The sequence below is a fragment of the Erithacus rubecula genome (assembly GCF_903797595.1).
Source record: "Erithacus rubecula genome assembly, chromosome: 27".
Classification (NCBI taxonomy): domain Eukaryota; kingdom Metazoa; phylum Chordata; class Aves; order Passeriformes; family Muscicapidae; genus Erithacus; species Erithacus rubecula.
The window spans coordinates 3,553,327-3,565,354 of record NC_136679.1 but is presented as its reverse complement, the minus strand read 5'-3'; positions in this window follow the sequence as shown (position 1 = coordinate 3,565,354).

Here is a 12,028-nt window from a genome sequence, read left to right as displayed (position 1 = left end):
ACCTGGGGAAAAGAGCACAGGCTGTCATAGAGTCATGAGCCCCTGACTCTGAACCTTGTTTTTCCTTTGACTTTTAGCTGAACACACCAGACACAGCTGTTCAGCTCCTCTGGCTGGGATTAGGGAGCAGTTTTGGGAATGGCAGTGATTCTCTTCCTGACTTGGCCACCAGGTAAATGCAGCACAGCCTCTCTGGATGTTCAGCCCTCTGAGTGTATTTTCCTGCTCCAGGGTTTTCCTGGTTAATCCTGCAGCAGCTCTGGATTGTCTGAGGTAACAAATCTGCTGCATGTACTCAACAATGGGTACAAACCAGCCAGAGTGGAGATGGGCTGGTGCTGCAAAGAATGTGGGAATGCTTAAGCTCAAATCAGAATTCACTGGCAGTGTGAGGGTGAAGTTGGGTTTGGGTTGCTGGATGGGCTCATCCACAGGCAGAATTGGGCTGAATTCCAGCAGGATGGAGCTCTCCTCAGAGGTGTGGGATCTGCACTGGGGATCTGCTGGGGTTGGGCAGCTCAGACACTCATTTACAGCTGCTCTGAGCAATTCCCTCACAGTGAGGAGTGTGTGCTCACACTGTCTTTACCTTGACTTGGTTGTCGTTTTGGTTTTTACAACTATTTTTGACTTGTGCTCCCTCCAGGGCTGGCACAGAGCAGTCTCAGAGTAGACCAAGCCATTAACTGGCTGTTCAGAGGCCACTCAAACCTCCCCTGTCACCAGCTACAGGTCTTTTAAAGGGCTTATTGCTTTTTATCCCTTTTCTGGCTCAAGTTGACTTGAACTGAATTAAAGAGTTTATGATAATACTGCAAATAGGCTTAATTAGCCTTATTTTTTTTTTTTACCTCTTAAATACCCAAGAGCAGACCATTATTTATATATTGCTTTTAATCCTTTTAGAGTTGAAATCTTCCCACGAGTCTCAATTTTGAGCACTCAATGAAAAAGCTTCCAAATAAGCTAAAATTGGCATCATGGGTGAAGTGAGCAGGGAACTTGCTCTGGCTGAACTATTGATCCCAAACTCTCTGCTCCACTGACCTCCAGCTTTGTCCAGCTCCAGAGAGGAAGGGAATAGCCCATCTTGGGAGGGTCCTTTGGGATCCCATGTCATTACATGGATCATTCCCATTTAAACAGGGACTGTGGCTCAGTGGAAAGAGGAGGGGCACAGCTGGATCCCATTCCTTGGGAAGCAAGTGTAGGAGACACCCCTCTGTCCTCTTGCTCTTATCAAAGCTGCACAGGATTGGCTGGATGAGAACTGGACAAAACCAAATTTCAGGGAAAATTAAGTTTCTTCGTGTACCAAAGGGGACTTTTGGAAATTTTTTGTCCTGTGTGGTTCAGAGCTGCAGGAGAAGATCTGAGGAAGAGATGGTTCATTCTCTGGTACCCTGGCACTGGGCTGGAGTGAATTTGGATTATTAACTGTTAAGCCAAGTCTGGACAAGGACATCTGATGTCCCCCAGATTTGTTCTGGTTATCTCAGAGCCCTTTTCAGCCCCTCCTGGCACTGCTGCAGATCTTTCTGTCCAACCATTGCCAGGCAGCACAGCCTCAAGGGCTAGAAACCAAATGATGAACAGTGATGGGAAAGAAATAATTTCAAATGCTGGATTTGAGGATTGGGAAAAGACTTGAGCATAGTTTTAGCTGGAGGCAACGCTGATGTCAATCCTTTTGATGTCCTTCAGCACCAAGGATTTTTGGAGATGGTGCCATAGAGAAGGGAGGGACAAAGTTTGCTTGAGACAAATATCATGGTGGCTTTGGGGTTTTTATTTCATTCAGTTGTCCAGAGTTGTTTTGTTGGATTGATATTCTAAAATGTGATTTAATTCAACTGACAGCAGTGGGAGCAGGGAGCAAAACCCGAGTCTGTTTGGCCTTTGATATTCTTAGGCTCGAATTGTATTTTCCTCTGAGCCAAGACCAAGCATAATCTTGATCAAAGCTCTTCTGCCACCTCCTGGAGATCTGGGCTGTGAAGATCTGGAAGTCCATCTCTCCAGGAAGAACTGGAAGAGCTTTTTAATTGTGCCACCAGCTTACAATGTGCTACAAATCCTGTGGATTTGGTTATATGTGTAAATTATTGGAATGACAGGCTGGACATACAAGGGGATTGCATTAAATCTTGACAAAGTAATCTCAGCAGCAAAGTTGAAACCTCATATCCTGCCTATTAAAAAACCCCTTTTCCAAGTGCAAATGTACCTCAATGACTACTGATGGTAAAAGTCTGAGCTGCACAGGCTTTGCTGGAAGTGTTTTGGTTGGGACTGAGTCTAAAATCCAAATAACCTGGGAACAGCCATAGCTCCAATAGCCCTAAGCAGTGTCCTCAGTGCCCACACAGGTTATCCAGGGATTTGTTGTCCTGATGGAAGGGCAGAGCAGTGCTGGGGGGTGTTTGTTAGATTAACAAAAAGGGGCATGGAAACCAAAACCCACCAATGAGGGGAAAAACAAACCCCACTCCTGCAAGAGTCACTCTACACCTCGTGTCAGACCTAGAGGCCAATTTGCAGCAATATCATAAAGATGTCACTTGGAAAAAAAGTCTGTGCTTTAAGGGAAACAAAATTTTGTCTACCTCAAGATGTACAACTTGTGTGACAAGAAGTATGGGTGTTATTTATATTTCTTTTATTTCCTCTAGAAATAAAATGGTGCTGTGGGGTTTAAGTTGCTTTACAGTCCTGCTTGTACTTTGTGTTAATGTTTATATATTCCTTTTGATTATAATGTCTTGTCCAGTGTTGCACAAATGTCTGATTTGCTATGTTCTTGTCAATAAATACCAATTGTTTTTTAAGAATGTTCATTTCTGCCTTTCAGGGAACACCCCTGGGAAATATCTTTGAATAACCCCATTCCTGCACAGTCCCAGTGATGTTATTCCTGTAGTTCTCCTTTTCCCACACCCTGTGCAGAAGATAACTGGGAATGGTGCCCATTCCTGCCCAGGCTGGCTGAGCTCAGGTGTTTTTGCCTTGAGGAAAAGTGACTCTGGTGAGCCAAACCTCATCCAGGACATGCCAGTGGCACCTTTCCTGGAGCAGCAAAACAAACAATGCTCCTTTGCCTGGTCTCTGGCTGGTGCCACATGTTTGGGTGTGACAGCTTGGGGACTGGGCTGGTGGCACTGGGCAGATGTTGCTGAGCCTCAAAGACACGAGTGGAAGGTGCCCTGTGCTCTGCAGCTTCTCCTGGGAAGGTTGTTCCAGGGCAGCTGTGGAAGCTCAGCTCAGTCTGCAGGGAAGGATGATGGGCTGGCCTCGTGCTGCAGAGACCACCCAGAGCAGTGGCTGGTCAGTGCCAGACCAGTGGCTCTCCAGTGCCAGAGCAGTGGCTCTCCAGTGTCACTGCCAGTCCAGTGGCTCCTTGCCCTTCCTCTTGGGCATGCAGGGGCTGCTGGCTCTGGCAATGGCTGAGAATGGCTCTACCAGGTGGTCCCAAATAGACCAGACTCTGATTTGGCACCAGGCCACCATGGCATGGTGACATCTCCTCACATTGTGGTGCTCATCACCACCACAGGGTCAAGGAAGGGCCTTGGCTGTGGCTGTGTCCTGTGCCCAGGCTGAGATCCCAGAGGGAAAGAGGGGGAGCTGGGAGGCAGAACATGGGGAGGGGTCCCACCTTTCCTCAGCAGTGTCACCAGAGCCTGGCACACAAGGGGCCAGCCCAGCCTTAGCAGGAGGATGGTTTTCTGGGGATCATCTGCTCCTGGGAGAATGGTGAGGAATTTGTTTTCTTCATGATGTTGAGTGGAAGGGGTTGTGTGAGCACTGGGTGGGTACAGTGAAACCTCCTCGTGCTGCTTGTTACTGTCACAGTGGGATTAAAATGTCATGGGAAAGAGCTCCTGGCAAGGCAGGCCAGTGGGATCCCTGCTCATATGTGCAGCCATGCTGAAAATCCCTGCCCTTGGTGTGTGCAGGAAACCAGGACCTTGGGGGTCAGGCCCTGTGTTTTGGGAGATGTGCTGGGTTGGGACAGATGCTGGGGCAGCTCCCAGCCATTCCTCCATCTCTTCCCCAGCAGTGGGACTCCAGGCTGCTCTTCGAGGTCACAGGTGAGCAGTAGGATCTGGACACAAAAAGGCTTTTAAGGTCCCTTCTAACCAAAACATTTCTGTGATTCTGTGAGAAAACACAGGGTAGTTTGCAAGTTATATCTTAAATATAGGAAATGCTGGAAATATCTTTTATTGTCACATCAGTGTCTTCCCAGCCAGGTTCCTTCTCTAAGCAGCATCATGGATGGCCAAAGTGCCATTGCTTTGGGAGCAAGCAGCTCAATGGAAACATTTAATAAAGAGCACAAACCACAATCCTGTTTTATGTCATCACTGGGGGGCTCTGGCAAATCCCAGTCAAGCAATTTTTCTCTCTCCTCCACCATTGCATCTAAATTATTGTGTAAAGCCAACAGAGAGGCTCTACAGAGACAGCAGCAAAGTGTGAGCTGTGTGTCCATCCCGTGGCCTCAGCACTGTCCCCATCCTCACCTGGCTGCTGAAACTCCAGCTGAGGTTTGCTCTGCCTGGGGGTGAAGGCTGCCTGAGCCCCCTGTGCTCCCTGTGCTGCTCTGCAAGTGCCTTTCTGTGCCCTGGTCTGTGCCCTGGCCACGCCAGCCCCCAGGACATGTCCATGGCTGTGTGTGCTCCAGGCTCTGCTAAAACTGACCAGTGGATTCCAGCCAAACCTTGTGTGTGTCAAGCTGCAAGTCTGAGTGAGCCCAGGAAAAGGAGGCACCTCCCAGGCAGGGCATCTGAATTAAAGGTTTAGAACAAATGAACTCTACTCTACTTTTCCCAGCTTATACAAGTTTTAAATCCCACAGCTGTGCCTGGGACAGTGGCCTCTGCAACCTGTGCTGTGTTTGCTAATGCCTTTCTTCTGCACTTGTCTGAAAGGCTTTGGGTAAAAGTTTCTGCCAGGATTCATTTTTGAAATGCACAAAACCTTCTGCCAGCTTTGCTGGGCCTGGCCTGGCTCTGACTTCCAGCCTTGTCCCAAGGCTTTGATAGAAACCTGGAATGTGAGTTTGGAGGGATCACCTCTGCCAGCTCCCAGCCAAACAATCCATTCCTATCAGCATCCCTGTGACACAGCAATTTAGATATTAGTGGCTATAGATGAGACACCTTGGTAGCCACAGGAGGCAGATACTACCCATCAAAATAAAAATTGCTGAAATCTTTATATACCTTTTGTCCCTGGATAGAGACACATCCCAAGTTTTCTGTACTTACTGACAGTCTTTATTTCCTAGTAAGATATTTTCCCACTGTTATCACATTTCTCTGCTCTTTTTTAACCCAGAGTTATCAATGTTTTCCAGAAGATTTTGGAGATTCTTCTCCTTTTTTCCTGGTTAGTAGATATCAGGTCTGTAGTATCTGATGCCTTGAATCTACCAGATCTTAATGCTGATGTCAAAACCTGTTGGTGAAACATTTTGGAGGCAGAAATAACTCCCAGGACTCCATGGGGAAGGTCCCAAATGGCACATCAGAAGTGCTCAGCTGCTGGCCCTGTTTAGAGCCCTGGCAGAACCCTTGCATATATTCTACCTACAGGGATGCTTTTAGCTGAACACAACCTTTAGATTTTGTCACCTTTGCTCTATCTGCTGCCACCTGCTTTCCTGTAGCTCTGCAAGCAGCTGGGAATGGATTTGGGCTGTTGGATCCCAGGCCACAAGACATTTGCTGCAGCCCCAGGTGCAGTGTCATGTGCTGGGGAATGAGAGTTCTCACATTCCCACTGCTTTGCACCTCTGTAGACCTGTGCTTATGTAGAGGAATTGCCGATGGCTGTGTAAAACTCTGCTGAGCAGCTCTGCTGTGTCTCCTCCATCCCTCCTCACACCCCCCAGCTGCATCCACTGCTCCAGGTGTTTCCTCTGCAGAGTTTTCCTGGTCTCCATCTGGCCCTGGTAGGTCTGGAGACACAACTCCATGGATGGGCAGGGTGGAGAATTGGGCAGGGCAGGCAACCCTAAGCTGCTGAAATGTCTCCATAAGGTCTCAGATTCAGCTCTTGCCCATTCAATCAGCTATTCTGAGTCACCTGCTGGCCCTTGGAAGGCTCTGCTGGGGATCTGATCCTCTTGTAGAGACACAAATCCATGCCCTGGTGTTGCCTCAGTTCTACCCTCTCCTTGCCTGGCCTGGTTTGGCTTTCCTCCAATGTCCTTTACCTCCCTTTGTTTTTTATGCAGTTTCTGTTTCCCACCCCCACCCTCAACTCAACCCAAATTCTTTATCTTTTCCTCTGTGCTGCTCTTGCCAAAACCCACCTGCCTCTTCCATTTCTCCATCCCCTCTTGCTTTTAGCAGAGAAGTTATTCATGGCATTGCACTGCCCCAGGCAAACTCCAGCACAAAAATACCTTGGGAGCAGGGGGGCATGGCTGGGGTGAGCAGGGCAGGCAGGACTGCAGCCAGATCTCACACACAGGCAGCTGGAGAAAGGCCTGGTGTGCAGAGAGAGAGCTGTTGGGGTGTCCCAGCTCCTGGTGTGGCCACAGCTATGGCTCACACCCATCTGCAGGGCCCTTCTCTCCAGGTTTTGGGAGCTGTGCTTGTCCTGAGATGAGCTGTCAGCAGGGTTGGTGTCAGTGCTCACACAGTTCCCATCAGAGTCACCTCGTGTCAGAGCTGGGAGGTGGAAACAGCAACTTGTCCCCTTTTGGGTATCTCAGCTGCAGTCCAAAATCAAGCTTGTTTTGGTTTTCCTCTCCTTCAGTTCTGGGACAAGTTCTTCTGGTGTTTAATCCACTCCCTGAATTCTGCAGGTCTAGAGATGGAGAGAAGGAAACAGAGGAAAAGGAAAAGAACTGTTCCAAGTTCCTCTTGGCTAAGGAATTGTAGCATCACCCAGCTAAGGAGACAACAGATCCCCAGGGAGAGCAAGAGCCAGGACACAAGAGCAGATGAAGTGGGAAACCCTTCCCAACCCCATTTGCCAGGATAGGCTTACCTTCTTTATGGAAGACAGCAAAATAAAGATCAGTAGCTTGTACTGATCCAGCCTGTGACTTTTGTGTTACTGACTTGGGAGAGGGGGAGAAGGATCCCCTCCCTGCTATCCAAAAACACCCTGAGGTCACCTGAAACCAGCACATTTTATTTTTTGTTTTAAATCTCCTACAGTGTGTTTCCCACCCCTGTGAGTGCCCAGGGGCTCTGGGAGCCCCAGCCCGTGCAGGTGTGGCAGGATGGGGGGCTTTGCTCCAGCCCTGCTCCAGCAGGGACTGGGGTCTGCTGGAGGGGGGCACATGTCAGAAACCAGAGCTGGGAGGGAGCTGGGTCAGGTTGGAACAGGAGCTTTAGTCTGGGGCTCGTAGCCCAAGGTCAGATGAGATTTCTGTGAGACACACAGTGACACATCCCCTGGGCTGCTCTTACAGAGATAACCCAACACCCTCCCCAAGCCTCAGCCCCCAGCACCCAGCAGAGGCTTGGGGATGAGCAGGGTGGGCCACCCTCGTGTCCTCTGAGGCAAAACTCCAGGGCCACCTCCCCAGCTCTGCTGCTGATGTGTTTGTGCCTGTGGGCAGCTCCTCCAGCCCCTGCTCTGTTTTGGGCAGAGCACAAAGATGCCCTGGCTCACAGGAGGCTTCATATAACACAGACATCAATTGCCTTTGGCATTAGTAAGTGAGGGCATGTGCATTCCTATGGGAGTTTTGGAGGATAAGTCTGAATTCCAGCTGAAGGAGTGATGTTGTCCCACCTGTGTGCAGGTGGAATTCAGCTGGGCTAAAGCTCCCTGGGGCTTGGGAAGAGTCATGAACACTGTAGGAGCACTCGATCCTGGGCTGCTACCACTGCTGTGATTTCAGTAAGAATTCATGACAACCTCCAAAAAGCTCAACTTCCACAGTGGCTGAAGGGATTCTGAAAGGAAGAGGACCACCCTCATTGCCTCCCCATCAGCTGTGTTCTGGGCTAGCACCCCAGCCTGTGAATGAGGCACAATTCCCAACCTCCCCTCCCCTGGAAGTTTGACTCTGGCTGCTCTGGCTTGGCTGCAGCATCCACCATGAGATGCCCATGATCCTGACAAGGTACAACATGTCACAGTCACAGATGGGATGAATTTGATCCTTTAAAAAGCAATCAAGTGTAAGAAAAGAAAAATAGAGATTCTAAAGCACAAGACTGAAGAAGTTTGTAGGGACTGGAAGCAGTTCCTTAGTTCTCCTGTACTTCATTTTCTGCTTCTTTGATATGAAGAGAAGTGAATGTAGACTATCTCACTTCTCAATTGAAATAAATCTCTGCTGATAAATAAACAGAATATCTTGATGGCCTTCTCTGAGGCCAGAGGTGCAGACCAGTGATGTGAATGTGCAGCTGCCTTCATCTGCAGCACCCAGCTCCTTCCTGTCCCTTTGGGTTCTGTAGTTTTGTACTGACTGGGCCAAGTAATTTGCTGCTGTGAAGTTAAAAGGAGATGTCTGGGAAGCTTGGGGTCATTAGCAATGATGTTTAACAAACCTTGGGTTACTGGAGAAGTGAGGAGGAGGGGAAAAGGTCCTGTGGAATGATGGGCTGCTTTCACTGATGCCCAGGAGATGATTGAAAAGCTGACAAGAGATAGAATATAAATCTGTGTAGCCTCAGCTGCAAACTGCTACCTCACATCGTCCATTCCCTGTTAGAATAAACAGATCTTGGAAGTCTCTTTCTTCCAGGTCTGCCATTTATCTCTCTCTTTGGTCAATTCAAAAGGATATGCTGCTTTTTTCTAGGTATGAAGGATACTTTCTGTCATTCATTTGATGAAGTGACAGCATATATTCTGTTTTAAAAATCTAAAATAAAGATTGTCCATTATGAATCAATATAAATGAGACTGATAAAGGAATTGCAAGGGAATTATTCTCTAATAGACACATTCATGGCAGGTTTGTTCCATGGCAGGGTGATGGGACTGCTGTAATTATCAGCAAAAGTTGCAGAAGACCCAAATAATCTCGTGTAATTAAAACCAGAAGCAAGTTTTAAAGAAGGCTTTGGATTATACCACAACCAATTGGTTGAGGACCATCCCTGTCATGCCAGCCCCCTCAGACCCTTCAATATGAGCTTCTTAGCCAGGCCCCCAGCAAGCACCTCTTGAATGCAACTCCCTTAATTCTCCATCACCTGTAACAAGTATTTGGGAGTGGGTTTTACCCAAGTGCTTGGGCATGTGGGCTGTGGAGGGTGAGTCCATGTCCAGCTGCAGTGCTGCAGTGTTTATCCCCTTCCCAGCTGTGGGTTCAGCATCTCCTGCACGGGCCAGGACCCAGCTGACAATGGCACAACCTGCACCCAGATCCTAAACCTGCCCCCAGGAGAGCACTGAGCACTGTCAGGAAAAGGGCCCTGTGCTGGTGAAAATCCCTCTAAGACATTCTGAAGAGTGCCTGCCCCCCTTTTCCCTGGATCAAAGCAAGAGCACTCAGAGCAGGCTCTGAAGGAAAGCAGATGCTGGGACTGGGTGCACTTCAGCCCTGTGTGGTCTCCTATCTCTGTTCCACCATTGCCTTTGGGGACTGCTGAGTGTCCTCTGGGTGAGAGGCTCTGCAGCCCATCCACAGTGCCCAGAACTACCTGTGAGCCCCCTCCCAACAAGATGCCATTTCTCAGATCTCTGAGCAATCTGCTCTGCTCAACCTCTTCTTCCCCAATTAATAACATTGCTGTCAGGTTGGATTACAGCCCTCTGCCTTCATTGTCTCAGCTTAAAATACTTGTGGTTTCATATTCTGTCAGAAGAGATATATAAGAGCTTTTCTCAGAGTGCAGATGATGATGGAAAAGGAATGTGTTGCTGCAAATTCCTGCAGGAGCCTTTATTGGATTCCTCAGGACATATTGAAAAGCAAAAATATAGGAGGGAGTGAACAGTACAGGGGGAACAGGGAACAGCTCCTCTCATAGGAGCTGCATAGTGTGGTATTGTGGGAGAGATAAGACAAGCCTGTGGCTTGAGCAGAGATAACAGTGAAAGAGTTTCTACAGTTATCTAGGCAATTTCTGTCATTCCAGTTAGAGAAAAGAACCCCCACCCAACACCTAAACCAGAACTGAATGTCCTGCTAAAGTTGCTTTATAGAAATTCAAGTCCCTTGCCTCTCACTGTCTTTGTGACAGGAAGAAATTTGCAGTGATGGGGTGACTGGACATAGCACAGAAATCCTGAGTGAATTCTGCTGGAGGAACACATTTGCTTCTGCCCTGACTTCCCAATATCAGCTGCCACTGCAGCTCCTGCAGCTCAGAAACAAATTTCTGAAGGATATGAGACCCCAAGCTTGTCTCAACTTGGAGCAGAAGCAATTGTAAATCACATATCTGGAGAAGCACCCATGCCATGTTTATCTCATGAGATTGATGCCTTCTGGCTTTCCTGTGTGAGACAAAAAAGATGTGGCATTTACTTTTTTAAAACCTAATTTCCTGATTATTTAATTTTTTTTTTCTCATTGTCTCAGGCATATTTTCATGTGAAATATTGTCTTTCCATATGGAACTGTGTTCCTTGTAAATGAGGGATGTTTGTTGTAACTCCATTTGGGCTTGCTTTGCTAACTGAGAAAACAATTGTCCCACTTCTCAGCCTCAGATTTTGATATTGGAATGGGCTGAACACCTGGATTTTACAGAGCAAACCCACTCCTGATTTAAGTTGATATCTCTGCATTAATTCTCTTGCAGTCTATATGCACTGGAGATTAATTTCTAACTGGGAATTTCACAAGTTCATAATTCTTTACAGAAGTTTCAAAAAATTTAGGAGTTCTACATCTACCAAGGATGATGTATGAAATGTGGATTTGAGGCTGATAAAAACAATTGTGGGGACAAGGATCCATCCTTGTCCTTGGCTGGGATGAATTGAAGCTGTCCTGCTAAAGCAGGACCTACCCAGAGAGAAATGGAGGCAGCCATGAATAGAATTCCCATTTCTGGGAAGAAGGGTAAACTGTGCCAATAAAATCAAGGTCCACAGCTAATATCAGAGTTGATGATGTAGAATGATTTTTGATGTTCCACTCTCAGATTGCATTTATTAAAAACAATTTCCTCCCAATAGATAAAGCAAAGGGCAGGGAATCCTTTTGAGCTAAAGCCCAGGGTGACTCAGACAAATGTCAAACCAAGAGAGATGGAAGGGGTGGAAGAGAAAGTTGGGAGATTCTTGTGTGAACTGCATGGTTAGAAGAGATAGATAAAGGGAGATAAAATAATGGACAAGCTGCATCACCTGGACAAGCAGGTAGGGAGAAAAAGAGCATTCCTGTGCTGGGAAACAGCCTGGGGCTGTGGGTGTCAGTCCTTCCATCTCCTCTCAGCTGTGGCTGAGCCCCTGCTCTTCCTCACTCCATTGTCTGCATCATCCACATCCTGGAGGGAATTATGGGGCTGTGCTGGTCATCCTGCATCAGGCAGGCTCTGGCTGGTCATATCACACTGACATTCAGCTCTTACCAAAGTGTCCTGCATGCTGTGAAGTGTCAGCACCTTGGGATAAAAACAGAGAGAAAAAATGTGATGTGAGGGGCTGTAGGTTTGGGTATTTGATCTAGGTGTTAAAGCAAAGGATTTTGATTGAATATGTCAGCAAAGAAGTGGGATTGGGCTAAAACTGATTTGTAGTTGTGATAGACCAATAAAAGTGCTAGATAAAGCAACTGTTTTCCTAAAAACCCTGAATTCCAAACTAATTTAAAATTAATTTGACCTCTTGTCTTTTAGCATGGAGGAAGAAGATCCCTTGGCTTCCACCACTTAGAGGTTCAGAAAGGAATTCTTTGTTTGAGGATCCTAATGATTAACTCTTTCAAATTCTCATAATATCAGAACATGAGGGATGTTGCATGAAGATTCATAATGAAGCTTCATAATCCCTTCCTTGTGATACCTTATCAGAGGTAACCTTTGTATTTCTACCCTACTTCAGTCACTCAAGTAAAAACAAGATCTATAAATCCACTTGTTTTCCTCAC